At 38.6% G+C, this 11684-nt stretch overlaps 1 pseudogene; it reads left to right on the top strand.

Annotated features, from left to right (window-relative positions):
* The first annotated feature begins 1446 nt into the window (after nt 1–1446).
* On the top strand, nt 1447–11439 carry LOC100619465 (neuronal acetylcholine receptor subunit alpha-3-like; annotated as a pseudogene).
* The last annotated feature ends 245 nt before the right edge of the window (nt 11440–11684 follow it).

The following is an 11684-nucleotide window of genomic DNA, read 5'->3' as shown; positions in this document are numbered from 1 at the left end:
GGATAGTTATTACTTTTCCCATTTTTTTCTTCAGCTCTTATTTAGTTTTTAAAATATTCTTTCTCTTTTAAAAATCTATTTTTCAAAAAACATATGATTGATCACTTGCTTCAACAGGGATATGATTGGGGTTTTTGCATTAAAAGATCACTCTATTGTAGATATGAATAATATGGAAATAGGTTTTGAACAATGATACATGTATAATCCAGTAGAATTGCTTGTCATCTCCAGGGGCAGGGAAGAAAGTGGGGTTGAGAAAATCATGAATCATGGAATCATGGAAAAATATTCTAAATAAATAAATTAATTTTTTAATCTTTTTTTCTAGCTCTCTCTTTAACTCTTCTGGGAATTTTTGTTGGACTTATAACAATCTGCATTTTTCTTTGTTTTGGAAACTTTGCTTACAAATGTTTTCAAGTCAATATCTTCTGTGCTTATGTCTTGAACTTCCCTATCACCATAAGTAATTTTCAGCTTCTTTTTTTTTGGTGGTAGGGGAGGATTTTGCTCATTTTCCCAGCCTACTTCTAGACTTTGGACTTTATATTAGTGTTGGGCTCTGTTTATTTGGGGTAGAGGTGGAGGGAGGATGACTGGCCTGGCCTTCTGCTGCTTTTACAGATCAGCCTGAAGGCACGCAAGTTTTCATTGCTTCCAAAGTGATATGATTCTTAGGTCACATAAATACATAAGAATTATGTTTATAGCCATCCTATTCTAACCTCTTCAAGTTTCTGGCCCAGGTTTGCATGTTTTGGCTTGTGTGTAATTGAGTTTTAGTAGCCTGATGGTGGACTCAGGAACTGTTAGCAGTATGGGAGGTTCTGAGAGTTCACCTATTATAGGCTTATATGCTGTGCTAAAACAAAGAACTGAGTTGCCACTCTGCTCCTTTTCTCACAGAAAGTTAGAACTGTCACTGCTCCACTCCTTTTCTCAGTCATACAGCCAAATTTTTGGAATTTGTTTTGTGTTCAATATTCAGCTAGGGCCCTGCAATTGGTCTTGACCACCCTTCTCCACAATGAATCTATAAGCCAGAATTGGGCAACAGAGTTGGCAAATGGTAACAGTTCTTAGCTCCCATCTCTGGTTCAGCGGTCCCCTAGAATCTCTTTCTGTCTTGGTGCTTCCTAATGCTTATCTCAGTTCTCTTTCCATCTCTGATCACTAGCTCTAAAAGAAAGCATGAGAGAAGAGGAATCAGGCTGCCTACCAAACTGAAGGTCTACAGAGCTGTCTCACTGACTATGTTGTAAGCTTACCAAACCTGCTAGAAAAACTGAACTTGAATTAAATCAGGAAGATCCTGAAGATTACCCAGCAAGAGAAAGTCCTGGGTACTAGGTCCCTTATAGAGCTAAACTGCCAAATATTCAAACTCTATTGTAAAAAAACACAACTCTAATAGGCTTCCCATGTAGTTTGGATGCCCAAAACATGCTTACCAAAAAAAGTCTATTTCACAGAGAACTAGAACATGGAAAGCACTCAAATGGTGGTCAGAAGAAGTGGTATGAAGACATTCTCAAGAACTTTAGAATTGACTGTGAAACACAGGAGCCACTGGTACAGAACCACCCAGCATAGCAGGTCCACATTAAAGATGGCACCATACTCCATGAACACAAGTGAATTGTAAAAGCACAAAAGAAATGTGAGCTGTGTGAATCTAGAGCCACTTCCACTCTCAATTCTAGTGGACCATCTATGCCTGATCAGTAGTAGAGTAGAGCCTTCCAAACTCATATTGGTCTGATCAGTCACAGCCAAACAGACCATACTGTGACTCTCACATAGTGATGCCATTGGTCTTCTTTAGAAAATGAAGGACAAACACCAGAACTGGTCATCTTCCACTTTGTGTCTTCATTAAATTATTGATAGAAATATTAGCTAGAATAGGGCAACAGACAAAACTCTGTGCTGAAATACTAGAAACTTCCTTCCAGTTTATATAAATTTGCTAATTATCTCTTTTTGGATTGTGCAACCAACTAGGAATCCAACTAACTGTAAACAATAGCATAGAATAGTAGGCAGAGTGAACTCAAGAAGAACCGACTTTTAAATATAGCTTCAGCCATTTCAAAGGTGGGTAACCCTAGGCAATAACTTTAAGCCTTAGTTTCCTCTTTTGTTAAATAGAGGAAATTGTAGCAGTTTCCTCCCAGAGTCATTGTGTGATTTCTATGGCAGGTGTGTAAAAATCTTTGAAAAGAACTACATAAGTGCTAGCTACTATTCTCTAGTTCCCTGATGAGGAAATCATGTAATTAAACAGATGGGAGGCAGCTAAGTATAGTGGATAGTGTTGATCCTGGAATCTGGAAGGACACTGGTCAAATCGCTTGACCTCTTTAAATGTCTATTTTCTCAACAGTAAAAATGGGAATAATCATAGCACCTACTTCACAGGGTTGTTGTGAGGATTAAATAATAAAAGTAAACTCAGATATTGCTATATTCTAGTAATGAATCCCACCCAAACAACTTTCAGTGGTATTATGAGTTCATATCTACCTTCTAACATTAAATTCTCAAATTCATTTAGTTGTCCATAATTAAGCATTGGTGTATAGCTAGCTCTATGAGACCATAAGTCTTGTTCTCAACTCTCTTTCCAATTATTTTCTCAAAATTCCTGGGAACCTCTCTAAGCTAGTTATCTTTTTTTGTCACACTTACTGTTCCAACTTTTTATCCAGATTTATAGTTTTGTCAGGGCTCCTCTCTCCCTCCCCATCTAGTTTCAACTCACAAGTCACTCAATCATACTGGTAAGTATGCAGTCAAATGAATTCTTCACAGTCCTCATTAGATAGACTCTGTTATTAATCAAGACATGATCTATGAACCTTAAACTCATTCTTCAAAACTATTTTTATAGGCATATCTAGGTGACTCAGTGGATAGTGGATAGTCAAGCCTGGAGACAGGAGATTCTGGGTTCAAATCTGGTTTCAGATACTTCCTAGCTGTGTGACCCTGGGCAAGTCACTTAACCTGTTCTTCTGCCTTGGCACAGATACTGGTATTGATTCTAAGACAGAAGGAAAGGGTTTTAAAAAAAAAATACATTTCTTCAGGGATATGTTCATTTACTTAGTAGATATTTTCTCCTCCAAAATTCCAGTTTCTAAGAGGGAAAAACTGAAAATAATGCATGGAATCCAGTTCCATTCATTTCCTAATCCAGGAATTGATAGTTCCCAGAGCCCTTTTCTTCTGATGATATACTTTCCTTCCACAAGATGGTGGTAGTGGTCAAGTTTCATAAATTCTCAGCAAGAGTCTCTCTTCATTAAAAGAATAACCTATCTCTTGATTAGACACAAATCTTCAGCAAGGAATCAGACTTACCCATCACCAAAATGCACAGTGGTGATCTACTGGTACCTATGGAGTCTTATATCATTCTAGGGCGCTCTTTCCCTAGAATTTTCCAATTTACTTATTTTGGAAAGAGCTTTATTTGTATTTGCTGTATAGCCCTAGTAGTTCAGAATTTCTTCTTGAGTAGGGTGGTACCATAAACAGTGATGGATTTGGAATTTAGGTCTAAGTTTGTATCTGCCTCTGCCCTTATATACAACTGCCCTTTTCTAACCTTACTGAAACTCAGTTTCCTCTTATTTAAAACAAGTAAAATAATACTAGCACTATCCATTTTACAGGATTGTTGTAAGCAAAGTACGACACAAATGCTTCATTTATTCCTTTTCTCGTCTAGATCTCTTTTTTATCCCATTCACCAACTTTATATCCTGGTTTTGACTACCTTTTTTTAAAAATACTTTTTGCTGTGTGGCGTCATTCTTGAATTATTTTCTCTATTCTGTCTAAGAATTCTGTGTCATCTCTAATAGGACAGTGTAGAGATGCCTCTGAACTCATCAAATACAAAATCAAGGTTGTATATCTCACCCTTTCTTTCTCTTCCTTTCCCCCTCCCCATTTTTTCCCTCTTCTCTCCCTCCCTTCCCCAAGAGTTCACACACACACACACACACACACACACACACACACACACAAACTCACACACAGTGATTGCTTCTGATTTAGCAAGATAAAAATAGCCCAATTCCTTTAAGTCACTACAATAGTTCCTCCTATCCAGTTCTTGGCTCTTAAGTCTTCCATTATCTCTGTTCCACCATGATAAAATGAGTTTGCTGTATCCATTCCTGATGGAGTATGGCTCATGGTCTTTCATTGTCATAGTCTTCATGTTTTCAAAATATTGACCTCTACCACCATGTTATCTCTTCTCTGAAGTCTCTCAATTGTCTTTTACAGGATAGTATTCCCCAACTAAGAATACTAGGAATATAGTTGCTTTATAAATACATTACTAGTGTGTCATGGTGAATCAAGTTCTCCCTCCAGCATTGGATCCTTCAATAAGTAGAAAGAGGAGAGTCGGTGGTCTTGTACTTCTGTTTCATTTCCTCACTAGCAGTCCAACAGAATGACCAATTTGAACTTTCTGTGGCAAGTGAGCTATCTGATCCCAGGTTCAGTGGAAGTGCATCTTCTCTCATCATTTTCAGAGTCAAGTCCATTCTTTTAGAAGCATCAATCCTTCTCCACCTCCCCCCTCTTTAAACTGAAACTGTGGTTTCATTGGTATGGAAATCTCCAATGAGGAAACTTGTATTGATGCACATCAGCAACTTCTCTGCAACTTCTAGGCTCAGAAAACCATCTGGGGAACAGAGGTTACTTACCATGGGTCACACAACTACTATGCATCAGACACAGCACTTGAACCTAGGTCTTCTTGACTTTGAGGCCAGTTCTCTAGTCATTATTCTAATCCTTCCTTCCCACTTTTATCAACTACATAATTCCCACACATGCCACTGGACTTGGAAGTTGTCCTTTCCAGACCTGTCAATGGCAAAACTCATTGATTTGCAAATTTGTCAGAGTTGCAAAATTTAGGAAACACTGTTCTAAACATGGAACACTGGTCACTACAAACAGCTGACCCCTACTCTCTTCTCTCTCCTTCTCTTGCTTCTTTTAATCCAATGACTTTATTTTTATTTATTATAATCAGAATCATGATCAATAATATGATATGATAGACAATTTGACCTTAGTCAACACAACTGAGATGGAAATCTGCTGCCAATTGTCAATCTTAAAAAAAAAAACTAAAAAGAAACACTAAATTCAACTATAGGAAATCATCTAAATAAAACGAAAGGGGAAAAGGATAATGAAAATCAAGAAGAATGGAACTCTATTCATTTTTAATCCAAAACTTTATAGATGAGTGATGCATGATACAAAATATTCAATTTAGCCCTGATACAACTGGTTACTTGGAACTGGCCCAGGAATTAGAGTACTTGGACTGGAATCCTGGTTCTGTCACTTACTACCTGAGTAACCTTGGACAGTCACAATCTTTCTGGGACTCAGTTTCTTTATCTGTAAAATGAAGGTGTACTAGATAATCCTAAAGTTCCTTTCCAGCTCTAAAGCCTTATAATTCCAAAAGTTGCTGTCTGCCAACATAGCACTGAACCTCCTTTCTCCAAGCTAAGGGTTAGATGTGATAAGGGAGAGACCAATTCAAATCATCTCTAATGGACATGTGTCATTTATGGTATACATGCCACTCCTTTCAGGAAGAAGATGGAAATAGGGTTACTTGAGTATATACTCAACAAAGAATTAATTCCCTGAAAGCTCCTGACATCACAAAACTCAACCACTTTCTTCTGTAGAAGGGGATCTTGCCAAGAGACAGAGAGCTGAGTTGGCATGACTTAGTCTTTTGTAGCTTGCTTTTTGTTTATGCTTTAGGTAACCTTTAGTGGTAACCCAGCCCTACCTCTTGTGGCTTGGCATCTTGGGTTCTCCACTTTTGCTGGCCTTAAGTTTGACTAATCAAAATTCCTGCTGCAGGGGTTACAGGACCGTGGCTATTCCTGATGTCATATATGGGGGAATTTTTGTTTTCAGGTTTGAGACAGACTAACTGATATCTAAAATCCATTCCAACTCTGTGATTCTATAAGTATAAACTATAATTTTATAATAATATATTATTACATATACATATAAATAAAAAATCATTCAACAAAGACAGTCCTCAAATTTCGAGATTCTCAAACCTGAGGGTTTACAAACTAATAGGATGAGAAGGAAAGAGGGGGCAACTAGACAGAGCACCATCTACTCCCAGTAGGTCTGGAATCCTTTCACAAGCTGCCTAGAGGGTTGTCAGACTCTCTGTACATCCCTTCCTCACGGTATACAAAGATGAGGACTGGACCTAACCAATATATTTGGGTATCTTCTCAGAGATTTTGAATCAGAATTGTCTCAAGGTATTGATAACTCCTAGCCAAGGTTACAGGGTCAGAGTCTGTCAGAAGTGGAACTTGAACTCACATCTGCCTGGCTTTAAGATCAGTTCTCTCTCCACTATGCCCTGCTGCCTCTGATATACCAAAGAACGTCCATAAAATAGATCCAATCAGTGAATGACATTTTCCTAGAACAGTAGAGCTGGAAAATCACCTTAGAAATCATCTAGTCAGGGATCCTAAACCTTCTTCTCCAGGAGCTATTATTTTTTCCACATGAGTTGATCATTATATTGATTATGTGCAGATATGTGTAGATATATGTATAGAACAAATAACTGAGCAGGGTTCTATAGCAGAAGATTTACTCATAATGAAGGGGAGGTCTTGACATTCCCTTCCCAAATGGAAATTCCTTTCACTTGCAGAGAAAATCATAAAGCAATAGCGGTCAACGAGGACAGGGATCAAATAAGGTTTCAAGGTTCCTGGTTTGTCCAACTCTATTTTTTAGATGAAAGCAACTGAATGACAGTTTAAATACTTTGCTTGCATCACACAGCTGGTTGGTGATAGAGTTGGGCACCCTAGCTCAGTATTCTTCCCATTACTTGCTAATTGATTATTTTTATTCCATAAAGACATGACAAATTTATTTTGTCTCTTTTGAATTGAAAGCTAACACTGAGGAATATTACTTGTGTTTTGATCTTACTGTTTGCTGTTAGATACAAGGGTTTTAAATTTAGCTATCCTTAGTTTAGTAGTACAGGAAATCCACTTTATTTGCAACATCCTTTTTAAGTAATAGCAATGAACACTTATTAAATCCTTATAATGTCCTAGTAACTGTGCTAGGTATCAGGGAGGCAAAAACAAAAAATAAAGCAATGTCTATATTGAAGGAGCTCACAATCTATTAGGGTAAAATAATATTTAAATGTACAAAATCTTCTGATAAAGTATTTTAGAGCAGCTAGAATAAAGCCAGCTGGATGAGTCAGAAATCTCCCTTTTGTTTTTCCATCCTCTTCCTGAAAAGACAATGTCACTTTCCTCTTGCCTTGGAGAAATCTGGGTTGAGCTCAGTCCCTGTGGGTGAGTTCCTAGTCCCAGTGGAAGGGTTCTTTACTTTTTTTGTGTCATTGGATCCTCCTTGACATTAGACCTATGGATCCCTTCTTAGACTTTAGATAGATACACAGATTGATTTCTCTCTCTAAAAGAATGGTGGTGAACTGAAAGTATGAAATGAGACATATGATTTTGGACGTAGGCAATGTGGAGATGTTTCTCTTGAAGAAAAACAAAATAAGAATTTTTTTTCTTTCTTTTAATTTGGAAAGGGAATTGGGGTGAGCAGAGGGGGAGTATGTGGAAATTTTTATCTTATCGCATTTTCATTAAATTTGGAAATTTAAAAAATAAACTTAAAATGATAACAAAGAAAAGTTAGCCTAAAAATTACAAGGTAACATATAGCAAGATTAGGGCTGGGGGAAACCATTCCACCAACATTCTGTGAATCACTACTGGATTTATGGGAGGTTTTATAAATACCAGATATAATGGCAAAGGAAGACAACTCATGGGAATGGATCCATACACTTCATTTTAAGGAGAAAGTTGTTCAAGAAAACAGAGATATTAATGAGTAAAGTAGGCTTCACAGCAAGGAAGTTGAAAGCAGTATTTGGAGTGGAAAGGGAGAAGATCAAAACTAGGTCCACTGTGCCAAAAAGGTACAATTTACCTCTAGAGAGAGGCCTGAAACTGTGTCCCAACATGGCAGAGGGTCTTTTTTATTTTTTTGGTCAGATCATGGCTAGACAATATAGGCATCAACCGAGAAGCCTGATTTGTGTTCAAGTACCAGACTAGATGTCATTGGGGGCAGCGATAATATGGCCAAATAGTAACCTCCTCAAGAATGGACATTTGTGTTCCTGAGGAAGATCACAAATCCAGGTCCATGTTGGATGGCCAATGGAGCTTCTAACAGGGCTTGCAGGCATCTGATAGAAAGAAGATGAATTATTTGAAAGAAAATAATGGAAATACCATATATGAATTCCTGGGGGATCTAAAGAAAAGAGACTTTGGAAATATAGCTTGAGAATGCTTAAACTATCTCAATTCTTTTTTATAGCTTTGGCCTTATAGATAGAATGGCACTGACAGAGCATACCCAGAATCTGAGCTTAAGCTAATATCATTAAAGGTCCATCCTATACTCTAGCAGTGTCTCTAGGGCGCAGAGGGTAAGGTGTGGTGACCTAGCTCTGATGGAGCCTAGAGCACACTTGTTACAGCAGAAAGAGGACGAGTACCCTCTGAAAAAGCAGAACTGATCAGAATGATCTGAGTAGCTAAAGAACTAAGGGGTTGACTTAAGGCCATCCCTATATATCATAAAGAAATATCACATTAAAGCATTTAAACAAATAGAAAAGACCCAAGAAGACAGCCAGTCTCCCACATATTTTTTCCCAATTACTTTTCTTCATACATGGCATATGGAAACTAAGGAGGGAAACCATACTGCTGGTGCAGAGTAAGTCAGCAAACCACAGAAAATCGGTGAGAACCAGATCAATGGATAAAACTGTTCCACCAGGAAATGTAATCCGGCAAGAGAAAGAAATCACAACCACCTGATACATACACCACCACCACCACCACCAGGAAGGCAGAACTATTTTCTATTCCAACTGCAGAGAGATGGTCATAACCAGGGCAGATGTATTCATGAGGAGGATGTGGTTTTGGAGAAATGAAGGTTCAAGACTAGAGGACCAGATTTGTGAAAAGGAGATGAGGTCAGGGAAGGACTCTGCCCTGATTCCTGCTTGCACCAAACATTGTCAAGCAACAGTTCTTTATCTTTTCTACCTTTACTCTTGGGTCTTGCTTGGATAAAAGAGTGATTGTGAAGACTAACGATATAGATTATCTTGCTATCTTTGTGCAACACAAATTTATATCACGAGAGATTTATAGATGCCAGAAGGATCTGAGCTTAGGGGACTTATTAATATCTGAGACATATCAAGGTGACCTCGAAATTTAATAAGATGCTGGGTCAACAGGGAAATGGACAACCTGGATCTTCTGTGGCCAAGCCCACCATTCTTCCATGAAGTTTCAGTTCTCATTGGGACCAATTCCATTCTGTTCAGGATACTAGCAGAGCATGGCAAACAATAAGTGGGGACCCCAAACCTTTGTTTTCTGATCGTCTTCACAGCCTCTGCAGAGGAATGCTTAGGAGGACAAGGTCAGGCCATGATGGTGAACATAATGAGGCTGCATTGGCACTTTAATTTCCAAAGTAGATTCTAAGAAATTTGACTTTATTGACTCCTCAGAAACAATAGAAGACATGGATGAGGGAGATGCTCAGCAAAAGGACAGATATAGTCTTAACTATAGAAGTGGGACATAGAATGTGCCTAAGGAGAAGTCCACAAGATCCAGATCACTAACCTCTATAGGAATTCTGGAAGAGTCATTTATAATGAATTCAAAGATTTTCTCAAAGATCTGTTGGTTAATAGAATTACCATAGAGTTCAGTATACCCATAGATATCACCTAGAGTGGTGGTATGGAAGAAGAATGGAAATATATGTATCTAGGTAGACCACCAAAATATCTATAAGAGAACCAAAGTAGACCAAGCACACCAAGTCAGAAATTCAAGATGCCCTAGACTATCTGTTAGATAGCCAATTGCTCTCAATATTGGATTTATATAAATTTATACTACTAATGAATTCCTCCATTTTACATTTTTTTAATTTTTAATTTTAATCAGTTTTAAAAACTGATGGAGGCTAGACCAAGAAGGTGAATGAGAAGCACATGAAAACATTACAATTCATTTACCACACCTACCTTCTTTGACAAGTGATAGATATTATCCAGATTCCCCAGTGGACAGATGTATAGGTGAAAAACTTGGTTTCTTTCTCCCTTCCTTTCTTCCTCTCTCCTCTCCCTTTAATTTCTTTCATGCCTTTCTCTCCCCATTCCTCTTTCCTTTTTAACTCTTCTCTCCCTTGTTCCTCTCCCTTGATTTTTGTCTTCCTTTTCTTCTTCCAGTCCCATTTCTTGTTTCTTTCACCTCATTTCTCTTCCACCCTTGAGGTGCTGTATATGCTGCACTGTGAGGCCAGAGAGTACCAACTTGATGGGGCTGTGGACATAGCTGCTTCCTGGAAGACTTGGCCTTCCTGCTCACAAGGGCCAGGCCCCTGAAGCAGAGAATTGACTGTTCAAGCAATTGTTTGAAGACTATAATAAGGCAATCACCTGGCCTGTAGCCAACGTGTCTGACCTGCTCATCATCCAGCTTGAAGTGACCATGTCTTACCTGGTGAAAGCAGATGAAGTCAAGTAGATTATGGAGATCAACTTCTGGCTCAAACATCTATGGACCAATTACAAGCAAAAGTGGAATTCTGCTGACTATGGTGAGGTGAATTTATGCCTGTGCCTTCTAAAAAATATGGAAGCCCCTACATAGTGTTATATAAGAATGCAATGGGGCATTTCCAGGTTCACAAGACCAAAGCCCAGGTGAAGGACACAGAAGATGCCATCTGGATCTCTCCTTCCATCTTTAAGAGTTCATGAAAAAACAGACATGATTCTATACCCATTTGACTACCAAAATTACACCATAAGCTTTTAGTTCCTGGTACTAGAAAGCCAAAATTGAATTGGTTCCAATTGGCTCCTCTATGAACCTCAGGGACTACTGGGAAAGTGGTGAATGGGCTATTAGCAGTATCCATGGAAACAAACATGCTATCAAGCACAACTGGCATCACTTATTCTCTCTACATCTGGCTCCTGACTTGTTGTACACTATCAACATGATCATTCTCTGCCTCCTGGTTTCTTCTTTAATGGTGTTGGTATTTTACCTGCCTTATAACTTTAGGGAGAAAGTAACCCTCTGTATCTCTTGTCCTTCACTGTAGTCTTCTCTGTGATCACTAAAACCATCCCTTCCATGTCTCTAGTCATTCCTTGATAGGAGTGTGCCTCCTCTTCATGATTGTTGGCACTCTCCTCAGTCTTGGTCCTCTTGTACTACTGAATGTCCCCTTGGGTAAAGACCACATTCCTGAGACAGCTTCCTAGGATCATGTTTGTGGCCAGATCTTTAATCACTGAGGAGAGTTCTCAAAAGTCTAGGTCATTCTCCAACACTGAGCTCTCCAAGCTTGAATGATTCAGGGCCTTAGAGACAAAATGCTGAAGAGAGCTGACTTACACCAAGATTACACATGCAGCATCTGCTGCCACTACAGGGTCAAGTTCTCCAACTTTAGCATCAACCTTC

This window comes from Monodelphis domestica, chromosome 5 (genome assembly GCF_027887165.1).
Source record: "Monodelphis domestica isolate mMonDom1 chromosome 5, mMonDom1.pri, whole genome shotgun sequence".
Classification (NCBI taxonomy): Eukaryota; Metazoa; Chordata; class Mammalia; order Didelphimorphia; family Didelphidae; genus Monodelphis; species Monodelphis domestica.
The sequence above is the reverse complement of the archived record's forward strand: the minus strand, read 5'-3'. Positions and strand labels throughout refer to the sequence as shown.